Source organism: Myotis daubentonii, chromosome 9 (assembly GCF_963259705.1).
Source record: "Myotis daubentonii chromosome 9, mMyoDau2.1, whole genome shotgun sequence".
Classification (NCBI taxonomy): Eukaryota; Metazoa; Chordata; class Mammalia; order Chiroptera; family Vespertilionidae; genus Myotis; species Myotis daubentonii.
The window spans coordinates 43,826,834-43,843,586 of record NC_081848.1 but is presented as its reverse complement, the minus strand read 5'-3'; the positions used below and the strand labels follow the sequence as shown (position 1 = coordinate 43,843,586).

General features: G+C 40.7%; 1 protein-coding gene across 12 annotated transcripts in view; it reads right to left on the bottom strand.

Moving 5' to 3' along the window:
• Positions 1 to 16,753, bottom strand: part of STIM1 (stromal interaction molecule 1) — a 228,975-nt gene that overhangs the window by 41,619 nt on the left and 170,603 nt on the right. The window lies entirely within an intron of this gene.

The following is a 16,753-nucleotide window of genomic DNA, read 5'->3' as shown; positions in this document are numbered from 1 at the left end:
TTTGTAGTCTCAAACCTGTTTCCCCCAAACCTTTTTAATGACATAATCTACCTGCAAAAAGGTTTTGAGCACACACTGCCAATATATGAATATCTTTTTATGAATCAGATTCATGTACTGACATTAGATATAGTTTAAAACAGATATAAAAATTAAAGTGTGAGATAAAAATAACTGCAATATAAATACAAGCTCTAGTATTTTCTTATGGCACCCCAACTGATTGTCTTGTGCGAGCCCTGCTGAAGTGTGCATATTGCCATTGGAAACTATGGGACTAACAATCTAACTGATCCCAACACAGATGACCTGCACTTCACAGTCTTGTCCTAGAGGCTGCCTCTGCTGTAGCTCTTAACTTTGGAGTCCTCTTCTAGAATCAGTATCTTATATTATTTATTTATTCATCCTTGAACATTGCTCTCAGACTTCTAGGTCTTTGTTATTTCCAGAAAAGCTCTTTTCCCTCCTCTGGCCTCCTAAGCACCAACTAATCCTTAAAAACCCAGCTCTATCTCTTCACTTAATGAAAGTCTTTGGAGCCCATTTCAAAACCCCCCATTATAAAACCTGCAAAATAACTACTAGTTCTCCCTTCTCTGCTTACTTAGCATTTTCTTTATATATAGTTCTTTTTTAAAAAATATATTTTATTGATTTTCTACAGAGAGAAAGGGAGAGAGATAGAGAGTTAGATACATCGATCAGCTGCCTCCTGCACATCCCCTACCAGGGAAGTGCCTGTAACCCAGGTACATGCCCTCGACCGGAATCGAACCCGGGACCTCTCAGTCCGCAGGCCGACGCTCTATCCACTGAGCCAAACTGGTTTCGGCTATATATAGTTCTTTACTTTCATGTATGTTATATGATTATTTAGTCACATATCTCTCTTCTCCATTATACTATAAGCAATTTGATAGGGAACTTGTCTTTTCCATTTATGTATTTTTCAGTATCTAACACAAGACTACATAATTCTAAGTACTCTGTAAAGTTTACTGAATGAACAAAAGAATATATATAAATGAATGAATGAGCAAACAATAGCTACTTGTGGATCCTGGATCATTTATTATACATCCCATCAGTATTTATTTTCTAACTAACAGCAACACTCTTCCCGACAGACTTCTTATGGAAGTAAATAGGGGGGAAAGACATTTATCCTATATATATATATCAGTAGGGAACCCCAATAATTGATTTTTAGTTAGCTTCTCAAATAGTAAAGATATAACCTGGCCTCCACCCTGTGTTGCATAGATAGGAAAGGGCCTTTTCCATTTGAGAAAGATATTTATATTAAATGAGTAAAACCTGTTTTATCCTTAGATAACCACAAAAAAATAAGTTATTCAGGATTGACAAATCTCTGGGCATTTTAGAATACTGCTTGTTATTATCCTATCTAATAATAGACAAACATGGTAATTAACCGTACCTCCAACATGCTTCCCATTGGCGAATCAGGGCGATATGCAAATTAAGTGCCAACCAAGATGGCGGTTAATTTGCATACATAGGCGCAATCATGGGAGGTGAATGGGATTGGAAACCCAGGCGGCAGGCAAGAGCTGAGGGTGGGCAAAGGCGGCCCTGCCAGCCACCTTTGCCCAACCCCCAGCAGGTGATCGCCATTAGAAAGCCTGGAGGCAGGCGAGGCAACTACCCCAGGCCGGGGGCTTGGGCTGCCTGCAGCCGGTGATTGCATTGTGGATTGGAGGGAGAGAGAGCCCAGGCGCAGGCCAGCCGGCAACCCCGGATTCTCCGGGGCCGGGGGTGCCGGCTGGCCGGCTTCCCCGTGATTGCCATGGCACCCCCGGCACCTCAGCACCTGAGATGCAAAGGTTGGGGATGAAATGACTTTTCCCAACCACACCTGCAAATATCCTGGGGAAGGCATCGCCGAAGAGTTCACAACAACTCTTTTACTTGGCAAGGAAGAAAACAGTTGGCAACTGGAAACAATCCCTTACATCAAAGGTCCCTCTGAGTAAAAAAGAATATTTCCAAAGTAAAGGAGGGAGCAGGCAAAAATAATAGGTTCTCATGACTTCCACTGAAGTTTGAGCATATGACAGAGTCAAAACGAACAGACAAATTAAAACAGACAGTGGGCCAAACCAGTTTGGCTCAATGGATAGAGCATCGGCCAGCGGACTGAAAGGTCCCAGGTTCGATTCCGGTCAAGGGCATGTACCTTCGTTGCGGGCACATCCCCAGTAGGAGGTGTGCAGGAGGCAGCTGATCGATGTTTCTCTCTCATCGATGTTTCTAACTCTCTATCCCTCTCCCTTCCTCTCTGTAAAAAAAAACCAATAAAATATATTTAAAAAAAAGAAAGAAAGAAACATCAAAGATGAGAGAGAATCATTGATCGGCTGCCTCCTACACGCCCCGTACTGGGGATCAAGCCACAACCCGGGCATGTGGCCTGACCTCGAATCAAACTGTGACTTCCTGGTTCATAGGTCGATGCTAAACCACTGAGTCACACTGGCCGGGCTCAATTCTAATTTATAAATTCATTCCAAGGACATATACAGCTTGAAAAGCTTTGGAAGTAGTTTCAAAAAAACCAGCTTTTAAGTAACAAGAAAACAGTTATAGAAGAAAGTTTAAATTAAAAGAAAAAATTGTTTTGATTTATTGAAGAGTGGGAACATCCTCCATGAAAATGTGTACCTTGACTGTGGATGGCTGGGAGGCCTTATCACACCTTAGGAATTCAAATGCTTTTTACAATGAAAAGAAAGAGAGTTTCATCTCATTTCTCTACCAGGGTAGATGTCTGTCAATAGAAGGTGGACATCAATAAAAGGAGGGGCTTGCACAATCAATCCAGAAAGTCAGCAATCTATGAATAATCCAGAACCGAGTATTTATCTCCTCTGCCACACACCCTCCCTCCCAGCCAGTGAGCAAGATAATTACTCTCAAGTCAAGCTAAGTGCCCCCCAGTCACAGTGGCCCAATGCTGACATACAAAGCATACAAATAATTCTCACTCTGGCATAAAAGTGACAACTTTCTTGGAAGAAAAGCAGATACTGTAAATTTCTCAAAGTTTTCCTGAAACATTTTTTAAAGTAATTTTTACTTCTTTAGAAAAAATGCCATGGGAAACCATCTGAAATAAAATGCCCATTCTATAAAATAATTAATCTATACTAATAAAAGGGTAATATGCTAATTAGATTGGGAGACCTTCCAGATGTTCTTCTGGACAAAGCCATGGTGGCGGGGCCAAGGTAGAGGCGGTTAGAGGCCAAGAGAGGAGGGCAGTTGTGGGTGATCAGGCTGGTGGGGGGCAGGGCCGTTGGGGGTAAGCAGACCAGCAGGGGGGCCAGTTGGGGACAAGCAGGCCATCAGTGGGAGTCAGTTGGAGGTGATCAGGACAGTGGGGGGGTGCAGTTTGGAGTGAGCAGGCCAGCAGGGGGACAGTTGGGGATGAGCAGGCCAGTGGGGAGGGAAGGTAGCGGCCAGCAGGCCAGAGGGGGGGCAGTTTGAGGTGACCAGGCTGGCGGGCGGGCATTTGGGGGCAAGCAGGCTGGCAGTGGGGGGGGGCAGTTGGGAGCAAGCAGACCGGCAGGCAGAGTGGTTAGAGGCAATCAGGCAGGCAGGCAGGCAGGCAGGTGAGTGGTTACGAGCCAGCAGTCCTGGATTGTGAGAGGGATGTCCGACTGCAGGTTTAGGCCCGATCCCTGTAAACTGGCAGTAGGACATCCTTCGAGGGGTCCCAAATTGGAGAGGGTGCAGGCCAGGCTGAGGAACATACCCTCCCCCGTGCACGAATTTCATGCACCGGGCCACTAGTAGAATATATTAGAACAAGTACTAGACTTTAAACCAGAAGACCCTGATTTCTATCCTATCTGCCATGGACCAGCAGGGATAAATCACTTAACCAGTCTCAATTCCCCTTTTATAAAATATTCATTCAGTCATTCAAAACATTTATTTTGTACTACTTTGTGCCAGGCACTGGGAACAGAGCAATGATCAAGGCAGAGACTCCTACCCCGAGGAAGCTTACTATCTAACAATACCTGTTTCCCAGAGTTGTTGAAATAAATGAATTCATATGTCTGAAAATGCCTAGGATTTAATATGAATTCAGTAGTAATTATTTCTTCATATACATATTCATATTCATTCAGTAAGAGACAGATGTTGAGAACTGGTCAGAATCTGGGTGGACAGAAATGTAGGCCCATCAGAGAAAAGGAACACAAGCTAAGACACAGAATTATAAAGTGTGGGGTCTGCTCAGAGAACACAGAGTTTATCTGGAGTCCAAGGGTTACATATAGAACAAGAGAGTGGTATTACTGAGGCCAAATGATGAAAGTCCTTGAAAGCTGGTCTCAAACTCTAAAATCATTTATTCATTGGGGGGAAGACATAGATTGAGCACCTACTACTACTTGCCAGGCACTGTTCTAGGAGCTAGGAATATAACAGTATACAAAACAAAGTCACAGATTCCTGGTACTTATATTCTGGTGGAGAAAGACAAACTAAACATTTATAAACAAATAAGTGTTGGGTAGTGATAAATACAGTGAAGAAAAATACAGCAGGATAAAAGGATTAAGAGCAATGCTACATCAGTTCTAATCAGGAAAGCCCTGTCTGATGAGGTAACATTTGGGCAGAAAATTAAATAAAGGTATGAGCCATGTAAATACCCGGAGGAAGGGCATTCCAAGCAGATGGAGCAGTAAGTATTACTCCCTAGCACTTGAGCTATATCCATACTTCCAGGGATATGCCAGGACAGATCCTTGCCTTGGTCAATCCCTTATCTTGCCAGAGAAATAATAAGGAATAAGAAATGGACTCTTGAATCAGTATCTCTTTCGCCTAATGGACTACTGGTGCCTCCAGATGAAGCCCTTACTTACTTTTATGGTTTCAAAGCCCAAAAAGAACTGTCTGACAGGAAGATTGCCAGTGTTTACTTTGCTTCTCCTTCACACAGCTGTTAGTTGGTCACTCAGTCAGCCTTCTGGTCAGTTAGTCACATACAACACAGGGATTAAGAATGTGGGCTTTGGCAACCTGCCCCCTCTAACAGTCCAGGAGCTATCAGGCAGGAGGCGACTCAGCGATCGGGGAAGGCGACGCCCCCATCACACCTCTGCTGCTGCCACTGCCAGCAGTGCAAGCCTCGGGCAGCTGGGCAGCTGCCATTTGAGGCTTGCCTGCACCTCAGGCCTGCCCTGGGGGGCTGAGGGGACTGGGTGCTGCCATCTTGTGGCTGTGGGCACCACCATCTTTGAGGGTGTGGCAGTCAATTAGCATATTCCTTCCTTATTGGCTGTGGGTGCCGCCATCTTTGCGATGGCATGGGGGTTAATTAGCATATTTATTAGATAGGATTGCTCCTACTAACTGGTTGTTCTCACAGTATGATATACATCTGCATTTTATATCCCTACAATAATTAGCACATAGTACACCCTTATTTTTATTTTTTAAGAGAATTTTTATGCATTTATTTGGGCCAAACTGATGATATATGCTGAGGAACACAATTTCAAATGCTCCCCTTTACTATTTTTTTTAATGAGCAAATTGTCATTTAATTAGTTCCAGCTTGTGATTCACCTATTGCTTGGGCTAAAGTTGGGAGTATTGTGGGTCAATTGGTATAGCTGCACACTGAAAGTCTTATTTGTATACATACATGTATGTGAAGGCATAATTCCCCTTAGCTCACAATGAGTCTGTCCTACTAAACTTCTAATTCACTTAGAAATTTCCGGATAGGGCTTCATAGTAAAAGTGAGCCTATTGGGATAAATACATTTTTTACTTATGAATCTTAGAGAAGTACACAAAATACTAAGAAGATGGTCTGATTAGGACTCAGAATATAGACCTAAATATTAGTTACACATCTCCATCTTAGCTTAGATAACTCATTTAAAATCTTTGGGTCTTAGTTTCCTCTATAAGAGAAAAGTTGCATGAGACAGTTTCAAATGTCACTTTGCAATGAAAAACAAAACTTATGTAAATGCTTTAGAACGAGATGACAAACTTTTTCTTTAAAGGACCACATAACATTTTAGGCTTTGCCAGCCACATGGTGTCTGTGGCAACTGCTCAGCTCTGCTATTGTAGCTTTAATGTAGCCACAGACAATATATAAACGAATAGGCCTAGCTGTTCCTCAATATTTTATTTACAAAAACAAGCAGCAGCCATGGTTTCCTGACCTCTGCTTTAGAACTTAAGAGTGGTCTGGGCTGACCTCAGAAGCCTGAACTGGTCTTACGTGGAATGTGGACTCTTGGCTTTGTTCTTTTCATATAACAAAAGTAATACCATTGTTTGATTTTTACAATACAAATGTGGATAATCAGTAAGTCTGTTGTCATCCTCAGCTTCTACCCTTGGTAACCACTGTTAATTAACTGTAATACTTTCTAAAATATAATACTTGTTGTATCCACTTTAGATAGAGGTCTGGCAGTTTCATACAAAAGTAAATATACCTCTACTCCATGACCCAGCAACTCTACTCCTACGTGTGTCTACTCAAGAGAAATGAAAACATATATCCACTAAAATACTTGTATAGAAATATTCATAGTAGCTCCAAACTGGAAATAGCCCAAGTGTCCTGAATCAGCAGAAGAATGGACAAACTGGTATGTCCACACAATAGAATAGTACTCAACAGTAAAAAGGAACTAACTACAGATAACACAAAACCTGGACAACTTAGTTTAAAAAAGCTTTACCAAAGAGAATACATACTATGTGATTTCACTTGTGAAAATCTAAAACAAGTAACACCTATGATGGAAAAAAAGCCCAAATTGGTGTTTGCCTTTAAGGCACGGGGATTGACTGGGAGGGGGTTGAACCATAAGTGAATGCATTTGTCAGAAGCCGCCTATTGGTACATTAGAGAATTGTATGTTTCACTAATGTAATTTTTCTCTCTCAATTTTAGTTAATATGCGTGCTAAAGTGTTTAGGGGTGAAGTCTACTGACATCTGCAACTTAAAATGCATAAAAAAATTAGATAAATGGTGAATATGTATAATAAGAGTGTTAAACTAGAGAATCTAGGTGGGTTTATGGGTCTTTACATTTTGTTCAACTCTTATGAATATTTGTAAATATTCCTAACTGAATCTTGGAGAAAAAGGAAAACATGAATACATTTGTGTTTCTCTTGATTTCCTTCCCCCAATCGTGGACTCTTCTGAAGATGATTGTTTATCAATATCTCTGTGTGTAGAATATATAATAATAACTTTCTTTTCCATGTTTACATGAGTAATAGGAAAAATGTATCTTCTAGAATTTGCTCTTTGTTTTTTCCACTTACTATGTGTTGGCCATATTTCCATGTCAATAAACATAGATTTATCTTAAAAAAAAAAAAAAAGAATGTGGGCTTTGGACCCTGGCCAGGTGGCTCGGTTAGTTGGAGCATCTTCCCATACACCAAAAGGGTGCTAGTTAGATTCCTGGTCAGGACACATACCTAGGTTACAGGTTAGCTCCCTGGTTGGGATGTGTTTCCACATCCAATCAATGGTCCGTCCGTCCTTCCTTCCTTCCTTCCTCTTTCTTTCTTTCCTTCCTTCCTTCCTTCCTTCCTTCCTTCCTTCCTTCCTTCCTTTCCTTCCTTCCTCTTTCTTTTCTTTTCTTTCTTTCTTTCTTTCTTTCTTTCTTTCTTTCTTTCTTTCTTTCTTTCTTTCTTCTCTCTCTCTCTCTCTCTCATCAATAAAAATGTATTCTAGCGTAAGGGTTAAAAATAATAATAATAATAATAATAATAATAATAATGTGGGCTTTGGAATCAGGTGCCTTGGTTTGAATTTGGTATCTGCCACTTACTAGATGAAAAACCATGAGCAAGTTACTTAACTTTTCTGTGCCTTATTTTTTGTCACCTATAAAATGGCGAGAATCAGAGTTCTCACATCATAAGAGTACAGTGAAGATATGGGAAGCTCCTAGCATACATAAAAGCTACATAAATATATATTTTTTAATATATTTTATTGATTTTTTTTTACAGAGAGGAAGGGAGAGAGATAGAGAGTTAGAAACATCGATCAGCTGCCTCCTGCACATCTCCCACTGGGGATGTGCCCGCAACCCAGGTACATGCCCTTGACCAGAATCGAACCTGGGACCTTTCAGTCCGCAGGCCGACGCTCTATCCACCGAGCCAAACCTGTTTCGGCTACATAAATATTAACTACGTATTATTATTTTCACCATTCATATATTCACCAAGCTTTCATTGGCTTCTAATCTGGTAGGTACTGGGTGAATTACTGGATACAGAAATCAATCTGCGTGATCTCCATTATAAAAGGCTCCCTTCTAAAGAAGGAGACATATAAGAAAATATATAATACAGTATGATAGGTGCTAGGTCAGAAGGATATATGGGGTAATGTGGGAGAAAGGAGTGAGTGACTAACAACCATAGTGAGTCAAAAAAAGCCATCTAAAACCTAGCTTTTTATCTGGCTACTCTGGATACAGAGCACTCTAAGACACCTTTAGAATCTTACCAAAGTGGTCTTCCCTAAAGATAGTTTGTGACCTAAACCTTTGGTTTGTCTCTCTGAATGGTTTGTCTCCTGGCTCTTACTAGCAGCTTGTTATCTGTACCTAGAGTGAGGCAGAGATCTTCATTTTCTAATATGATGTCAATATCAAGCCCTGAATCATCATTGCAAAAAGAATCTGGCCCTTGGACCTAGGCCTCATGTGATGGGTCCCCTAGGCTAACTGGCAAAAACCAGGTCTACATGGCTACAGAGTAGTAAGAGAATCTAGGCTTTGGAACTAAATAAGCCAAACGATTTGTATAAGGTTGCACAATGGTTGAGCCAAGGACAAATTTTTGTCTTCCACATCCCTACTCTGGACCAGGCCCTGTGCTAAGTGTTGGGGTAGCTATACAATAAAAGCCTAAGCAATCATTACAGTGGAATGACCAGTTGTTATGATGTGCACTGACCACCAGGGGGCACAGGCTCAATGCAGGAGCGCTGCTCAGCCAGAAGCCGGGCTCACGGCTAGCAAGCACAGTAGCAGTGCTAAGGAACAGCAAGCTGAGTGGTAAGGAGCAGCTAGCAGGCAGGTGGTAAGGAGCGAGGGGTCTCGGACTATGAGAGGGCGCAGGCCGGGCTGAGGGACACCACCCCTCACCCAGTGCACAAATTTCATGCACCTGGCCTCCAGTAGAATCATATAAGGTGATGCTCTCAAGCAGTGTGGTGGGAAAACAGGTAGGGAAACAGATCATTGTAATTAATGTGTTAGTGCTGCAATGAGATAAGAGTAAGAGACTATGGGAGCATAGAAGGCGGCACCTAACCTAGACTGTGGTTTCCAGGGAAGATTTCCTAAAGAAGGGGATATTTAAGTTGAGTCTTAATTGTCAAGTAGGATTTAACCAGATCAACAAAGGAGGAAGGGCAGGGGGAACAGTATATATGAAAGCATCAAGGAATGACAGAAAATGACATATTGTAGTAACTGCTGATAAATCAGTGCAGTTACAGAGAAAGAGATGTGGTAGAGTAATAGAAAATAAGAAAGTAAGTGAGCCCTTGACAGTTTGGCTCAGTGGTTGGAGCATCAGCCCTCTAACTGAACGGTTGTGGATTCAATTCCAGTCAAGGGTAGACACCTCAGTTGCAGACTCATTCCCAGGCCCAGTCAGGGGGAGTGCAGGAGGCAACCAATCAATGTGTCTCTCTCTCTCCTCCTCCTTTCCACTCTCTCTAAAAATCAATGGAAAAAAATATCCTCAGATGAGGATTAACAACAAAAAAAGTGAGTCACAGAAATAAGATGGGGGGAGAACCAAGATGGTGGCATAGGTTAACGCCGGAGTTTGCTGCTTTGAACAACTACTTCAAAAGTGAAACCAAAAAACGGAAGGGACATCACCCAGAACCACAGGAACGCTGGCTGAGTGGAAGTCCTACAACTAGGAGGAAAGAGAAACGCATATGGACACTCAGAGGAGGCGCAGTGCTGAAGTCAAATTCTGAGGTGCGGAGTGCGCGGAGCGGGCTGGCGGCGGAGGGCGCGGTTGTTGTTTTCAATCGGGAGGGAGTCGCAGACTCTGAGCACCAGATCCCGGCGAGTCTTTAGGGACCCAGACTCAAACGGGAGAAGCGGGACTGTCTGGCTTCGGTCAGAGCGAGTGCAGCTTTCTCTCCGAGCTTTGCAGCGGGTGCTGGGACTCAGAGAGGCAGAGCCCCTTGGGACAGGACTGAGAGCCGCCATAACTGCTCTCTCAGGCCCACCCTGTTGATCCTGTGTGACCCGCCCTGCACAGAGACATTTGCCAGATAGCCTCAGGCAAAGGCTAGATTAGCACCTCCCTAGAGGACAGAAGTTCTCTCACTGCTGACACAGCTGATTCTCATAGCCACTTGGCCTGGAGGTCAAACCCTCCCTGGAATTAGCTACAACAATCAAGATTTATCTATAAGACTGCGAACAAAGACCACTAGGGGGTGCACCAAGGAAGCATAACAAAATGCGGAGACAAAGAAACAGGACAAAATTGTCAATGGAAGAAATAGAGTTCAGAACCACACTTTTAAGGTCTCTCAAGAACTGTTTAGAAGCTGCCGATAAACTTAATGAGATCTACACGAAAACTAATAAGACCCTCGATCTTATATTGGGGAACCAACTAGAAATTAAGCACACACAGACTGAAATAACGAATATTTTACAGACGCCTGACAGCAGACCAGAGGAGCGCAAGAATCAAGTCAATGATTTGAAATGCGAGGAAGCAAAAAACATCCAACCGGAAAAGCAAAATGAAAAAAGAATCCAAAAATGCGAGGATAGTGTAAGGAGCCTCTGGGACAGCTTCAAGCGTACCAACATCAGAATTATAGGGGTGCCAGAAGATGAGAGAGACCAAGATATTGAAAACCTATTTGAAGAAATAATGACAGAAAACTTCCCCCACCTGGTGAAAGAAATGGACTTACAGGTCCAAGAAGCTCGGAGAACCCCAAACAAAAGGAATCCAAAGAGGACCACACCAAGACACATCATAATTAAAATGCCAAGAGCAAAAGATAAAGAGAGAATCTTAAAAACAGCAAGAGAAAGAAACTCAGTTACCTACAAGGGAATACCCATACGACTGTCAGCTGATTTCTCAACAGAAACTTTGCAGGCCAGAAGGGAGTGGCAAGAAATATTCAAAGTGATGAATACCAAGAACCTACAACCAAGATTACTTTATCCAGCAAAGCTATCATTCAGAATTGAAGGTCAGATAAAGAGCTTCACAGATAAGGAAAAGCTAAAGGAGTTCATCACCACCAAACCAGGATTATATGAAATGCTGAAAGGTATCCTTTAAGAAGAGGAAGAGGAAGAAAAAGGTAAAGATACAAATTATGAACAACAAATATGCATCTATCAACAAGTGAATCTAGGAATCAAGTGAATAAATAATCTGATGAACAGAATGAACTGTTGATTATAATAGAATCAGGGACATAGAAAGGGAATGGACTGACTATTCTTGGGGGGGAAAGGGGTGTGGGAGATGTGGGAAGAGACTGGACAAAAATCGTGCACCTATGGATGAGGACAGTGGGTGGGGAGTGAGGGCGGAGGGTGGGGCGGGAACTGGGAGGAGGGGAGTTATGGGGGGGAAAAAAAAGGAACAAATGTAATAATCTGAACAATAAAGATTTAATTAAAAAAAAAAAAAGAAATAAGATGGGTCTCTTATGCTAAACTAATCTAGCACAATGCCTAGTATATAGAAGTCATTCAGTTAATTGTTTTTTTATGCAAGCATGTTTGCACAAATCATAGGAGAGAAACAGAAATTTTGGAGGACAATATGGAGACCCACAATATTACAATATAAAGAAATATTTTGTTTTTTTAGAGAGAAAGTGGGGGAGGGCAGGGAGAGGGAGAAACATCGATTTGATGTTCCACTTATTTATTCATTCACTGGTTGATTCCTGTATGTGCCTTGACCAGGGATCAAACCCGCAACCTTGGTGTATCAGGATGACACAAGGAAACTTTTAAGTTATAAAAGAAGATCACCAGATTTTTATTTATATGTATATATTGATCTTTTTTTTTTTTTAACCCAACTGAGGTTAATTTATTTTGAGATTACAAATGGACATTTAACTTCAATGCTCTGACATTTCAGGAATAAACATGAAAAAAAAGAGCAATGTCATTTTCTGTAATAATTTCTTTTATCAACAACTACTGAGCTTGCAGTAGCTTATTTTGTTGAATCCCAAATGAGACAGCAATTGTGATCTAAGCTTTACTATAAATTCTACACAAACTCAAGTGTTACCTGAACAACAGGAAAGCCAATATTTATCTTCTCAAAATAATATATAATTACTATATTGTGATTACACTGGAATTTACTTGTAACATCTTTAGCAATATCTTTATTTGTGCAGGTTCCATTTAAGAATATTTCTCCCACCCAGAAATTTGGTGTCCTAGCATGTTTGTTTCATTATTTAAAAAGAAAAAGAAAATAGGAAGCCTCTGAAAAAAATGTAAGCAGAGACCTAGTCAGGTATTTATTTTAGAAAGATGTCTCTGGAACCAGTTATAGAATAGATTGTAATAGAGCTAGACTGGGCCAAGAAGAATAGTATGAAAGCATCCAAGCAAAATATGATTAAGCCAAGACTTCTGGTTCAGGACAAGATGAAGTAACAAGAATAGAATTTACCATCCCCCTCCTGAAACTAAAAAAAAGAACAAAACATATAAAACAATGGTTTTCAAGACATTGGAGATCAGCCTACAATGGACAGTAATCTTTGAGAGACGGTAAACAAATGAGGCAAGTCATACAATTGACTTCAGAGGGAAGAAATGGAAATACACTTTTGTACAGTTCTTATACTATGAGACAAGGTATAATAATATGTTTTAAAAGTAGACTATGCCACCCTAACCAGTGTGGCTAGTAAATAGAGCATCAGCCTGCAGACTGAAGGGTCCCAGGTTCGATTCCAGTCAAGGGCATGTACCTTGGTTGAGGGCACATTCCCAGTGGGGAGTGTGCAGGAGACAGCTAAATCAGTGTTTCTCTCTCATCGATGTTTCTAATTCTCTATTACTCTCTGTAAAAAATCAATAAAATATATTTTTAAAAAATAAAATAAAAGTAGACTATGCCTGGCTGGTATAGCTCAGTGGTTGAGCCAGGTGTTATCAGCCCAACCTTTAGGGAGAAAAATGGGGTGGAGATTGATTTCCATCATGTGGCCAATGGGTCAATCAACCATGCCTATCCAATAGGACCCCAATAAAAACTCTGCACACTGAGGCTCAGTTGAGCTTTCTGGTTAGCAATCACATTAATGATTGATGGACCAGAAGGATGATATGTCCTGATTCCACAGGGAGAGGACACAGAAACTCCACATTCAAGATCCTGGCAGACCTTGCCTTATTGGTCTCTTCTTTTAGCTGGTCCTAATATTTATCCTTTGTAGTAAAACTTAAATCATATTTATAGCACTTTTGTGAGTCCTGTGAATCATTTAGTACAGCGATTTTCAACCTTTTTCATCTCATCATACACATAAACTACTAAAATTCTGCAGCACACCAAAAAATATATGTTTTGCCGGTCTCATACACACACAAAAAGGTATAATTTTGATTCATTCACACCAGACGGCTATTATTGTGTTTGCTGTTGTCATTTTTTTAATTTGACAATCTAAGGGAAAATAGGTCAGTCCCCCTGACTAAATTGTCATTTATTGCATGTTTTAAAAATTCTTTCAACACACCAGTTGAAAATTGCTGATTTTGCAAATTATCAAACATGAGGGGATAGTGGAAAACCCCTAATTTTATAGCTAGTTGGTCAGAGCACAGGTGGCCTGGAAACACCCAGAGCTTGTGGTTGGTTGGTATCTGAAGTAAGGGCAGTCTTGTTGGGGCCTGGGCCCTTAAATTATGAAGTCAGCATTAACTCTAAGTAATTAGTAACAGAATTGCATTACATTATTTCTTTTTTTAAAATATGTTTTTATTGATTTCAGAGGGAGGAAGGGAGAGGGAGAGATAGAAACATCAATGATGAGAAAGAAGCATTGGTTGGCTGCTTCCTACATGCTCCCTAACGGGGATGGAGCCCACAACCCAGGGCATGTGCCCTGACCAGGAATCCAACCGTGACCTCCTGGCTCATGGGTCAATGCTCAATCACTGAGCCACACTGGCCAGGCTTTATTACATTATTTCACTTAATCACTCACTCTGTCTCATTTTACTCATCTGTAAATGGAAATGAGGAAATATACTAAATTCTAAATCATAGTGTTTACACTTCATAAGATTTTTGAGAGAAATAAATTAGTTACAATATGTAAAGCACTCAGAACAGTGTCTAGCACATACTAAACACTACATAAACATTAGAGTCATTTTTGAGTTGTTGTTTCTATTATTAAAAGTCCAGAGTTGGCTAATGTAGAGATCACCAGGCTTTCCTGCTAAAATTTAAATAACACAGAGAAAAGACTGGCTCCTAACATTAGTCAGAAATCTTAACAACACTAATCACATCGATGGTACTGACATTGGCCAACTAATGTTCTGAACATCAATCAACACTGCTGCTATCTACATTATCTAGTGAAACTCAGACCAGCCAATTTGAGCCAGTGCCAGAATTACATGCTTTTTGTAGCTCTGGAAATCATCATTCCAACGAGATTGGGGGCCTTGCTCTAAATAATGAAGCAAATTGTTGTGAGAAATAGTATACAAGATTCTCGCTTTTAGTTTTTTAAACCACCAGGCATGACATATGATTAGCAAATCCTAATGGTACATCCTAGTATATATCACTTCTCAGCTTAGCTGCGAACTTCAACACTGTGCATTGTGTGGACCCTAAGAAAAAAGATTAATTTGATGTGAACCCTGAGAGGAAATTTATCTGAGGAAATGGGCTCCTCATAGTCAATTGAGGGCCCAAACTTTATAAATAATAAAAACCCTAATGGCCATTTTCAGACAGGGACTTCTCAGGCACTCTGTGTATGGGGAAGAACCTCAAAATGAACTCTTAGCTTCCCACACTTTGCCCCGTTTGCTTACATCATCTGAGTCAACAACTGCAGGTAAGCCCTGGTTTCCTCTTTCTACCAAAAGACTGAGACCTGCCCTGTCTAATGAGAACTGCATAATTTGGATACCTCATGTACATAAAATAGATTTAATGGGAACCTGGGGTGGAACTTTCACAATAAAAGGCAGCCTCATCTTTGTCTCCAAGGAACATAATCTAGGTTGCTACCTAAATCTGTGTTTCCCAGGCTGCAGCTTCCTTTGCTCAATTAAATGCTTTAAATTCTTTATTATGATCTAAAAGTAAATTTTATTTACAACTGAAATGTTTTTTTCTGCTCATCAGTAATGGGGACCAACTCGTGAAAACTCACTTCATTGTTGTCTATCTTCCTGTCATATAGAACACAGTTGGAAGTGTTTCAAATAGTTGCTAAGTCCATAAATAAACTTCTTACTAGAAAATTGTCTTTGGCTGTTTTCTAGTCTTATTATTTAGTCCCTCTGTTTCTGCCCTTTCTTGATCTCTTTTCCTGCCAGCTACTTCTGTATGAGTCAGGAATGTTCTCCCTGCCATCTTTCATTCTAAGTTCCTACTTATGAAACCCACTCTTGAAACCCAGGCGCCATGTCCTCATGTTAGTACAGAAAAATAAGTAAATTAAAATTACACGGTAGTAATAGGAGATTTTTCCTGGCAGTGCTAGTATAATTCCAAAGATAATTTCACTGATGGATTTCTCATCAGTAGACAGCCTGAGTTTCAAAGGAGCTATTACAAAAAAGCCTCCACCATGAACTCAGCTTCTAAAGATTTCCAAGAAGCTGTCCATATACCTAATTTATGCTTCTTCTAAACTGATAAAAACACAGAGTTAATAAGAACTATCAGCCTGCCCATCCTAGTGCCAGGATTAGAATATAAGTCTATTTCAAATTTAATGCTTTTGATCTATATTTTAGAAGATCCCTTCCAGATCTAAAATTCAATAATTCTAGCGTAATAATTTAAGCAGAAATAGAAACTACCTAATTCCTACCAAAACTGGTCTTCTCTACCACCAGGCCAGTGCTTTCAACCAAGATGGTATGGAAAAGCACTGGCCTAGAGAACAGAGGACCAAGTCTAAGTCCTGGCTCTACTATTAGCTAAATGCATGACAACAAATAGTAATTTTATAAATCTAGGCCTGAGGTTCCTCATCTGTAAAACCAGGGACCCTGGAGGTCACTTAATGTTTAAATCCGCTTAGTATCAACACCTACCCTAACAGTAGGGAAGAGATTGCTTCCAATTCTACTGGTATCAAAAGAAGCTCTAGCCACACATAAAAACAGAGAGAAGTCCTGTTTTTCCTTTCCCTGTCAAGTCTCACACAATTAGACATGTTCTTCCACTCAGAATTCTGAAGCAAATATTCCAGAAAAAATAATAGTCATGGTTTAGCGGTTTTACACATGAAAAAGATCAAAAGTTTTTATTCAATAAGTTCAACATGAGTCAGCAGAATGATATGACTGCTGAAGGGCCAGTATCTAATCAGATTGTACTAATAGACACACAGGGTCCAGAACTGAGAAGCTGATGGTTCTGCTCCACTCTGTGCTGATCAAACCCTACCAGAG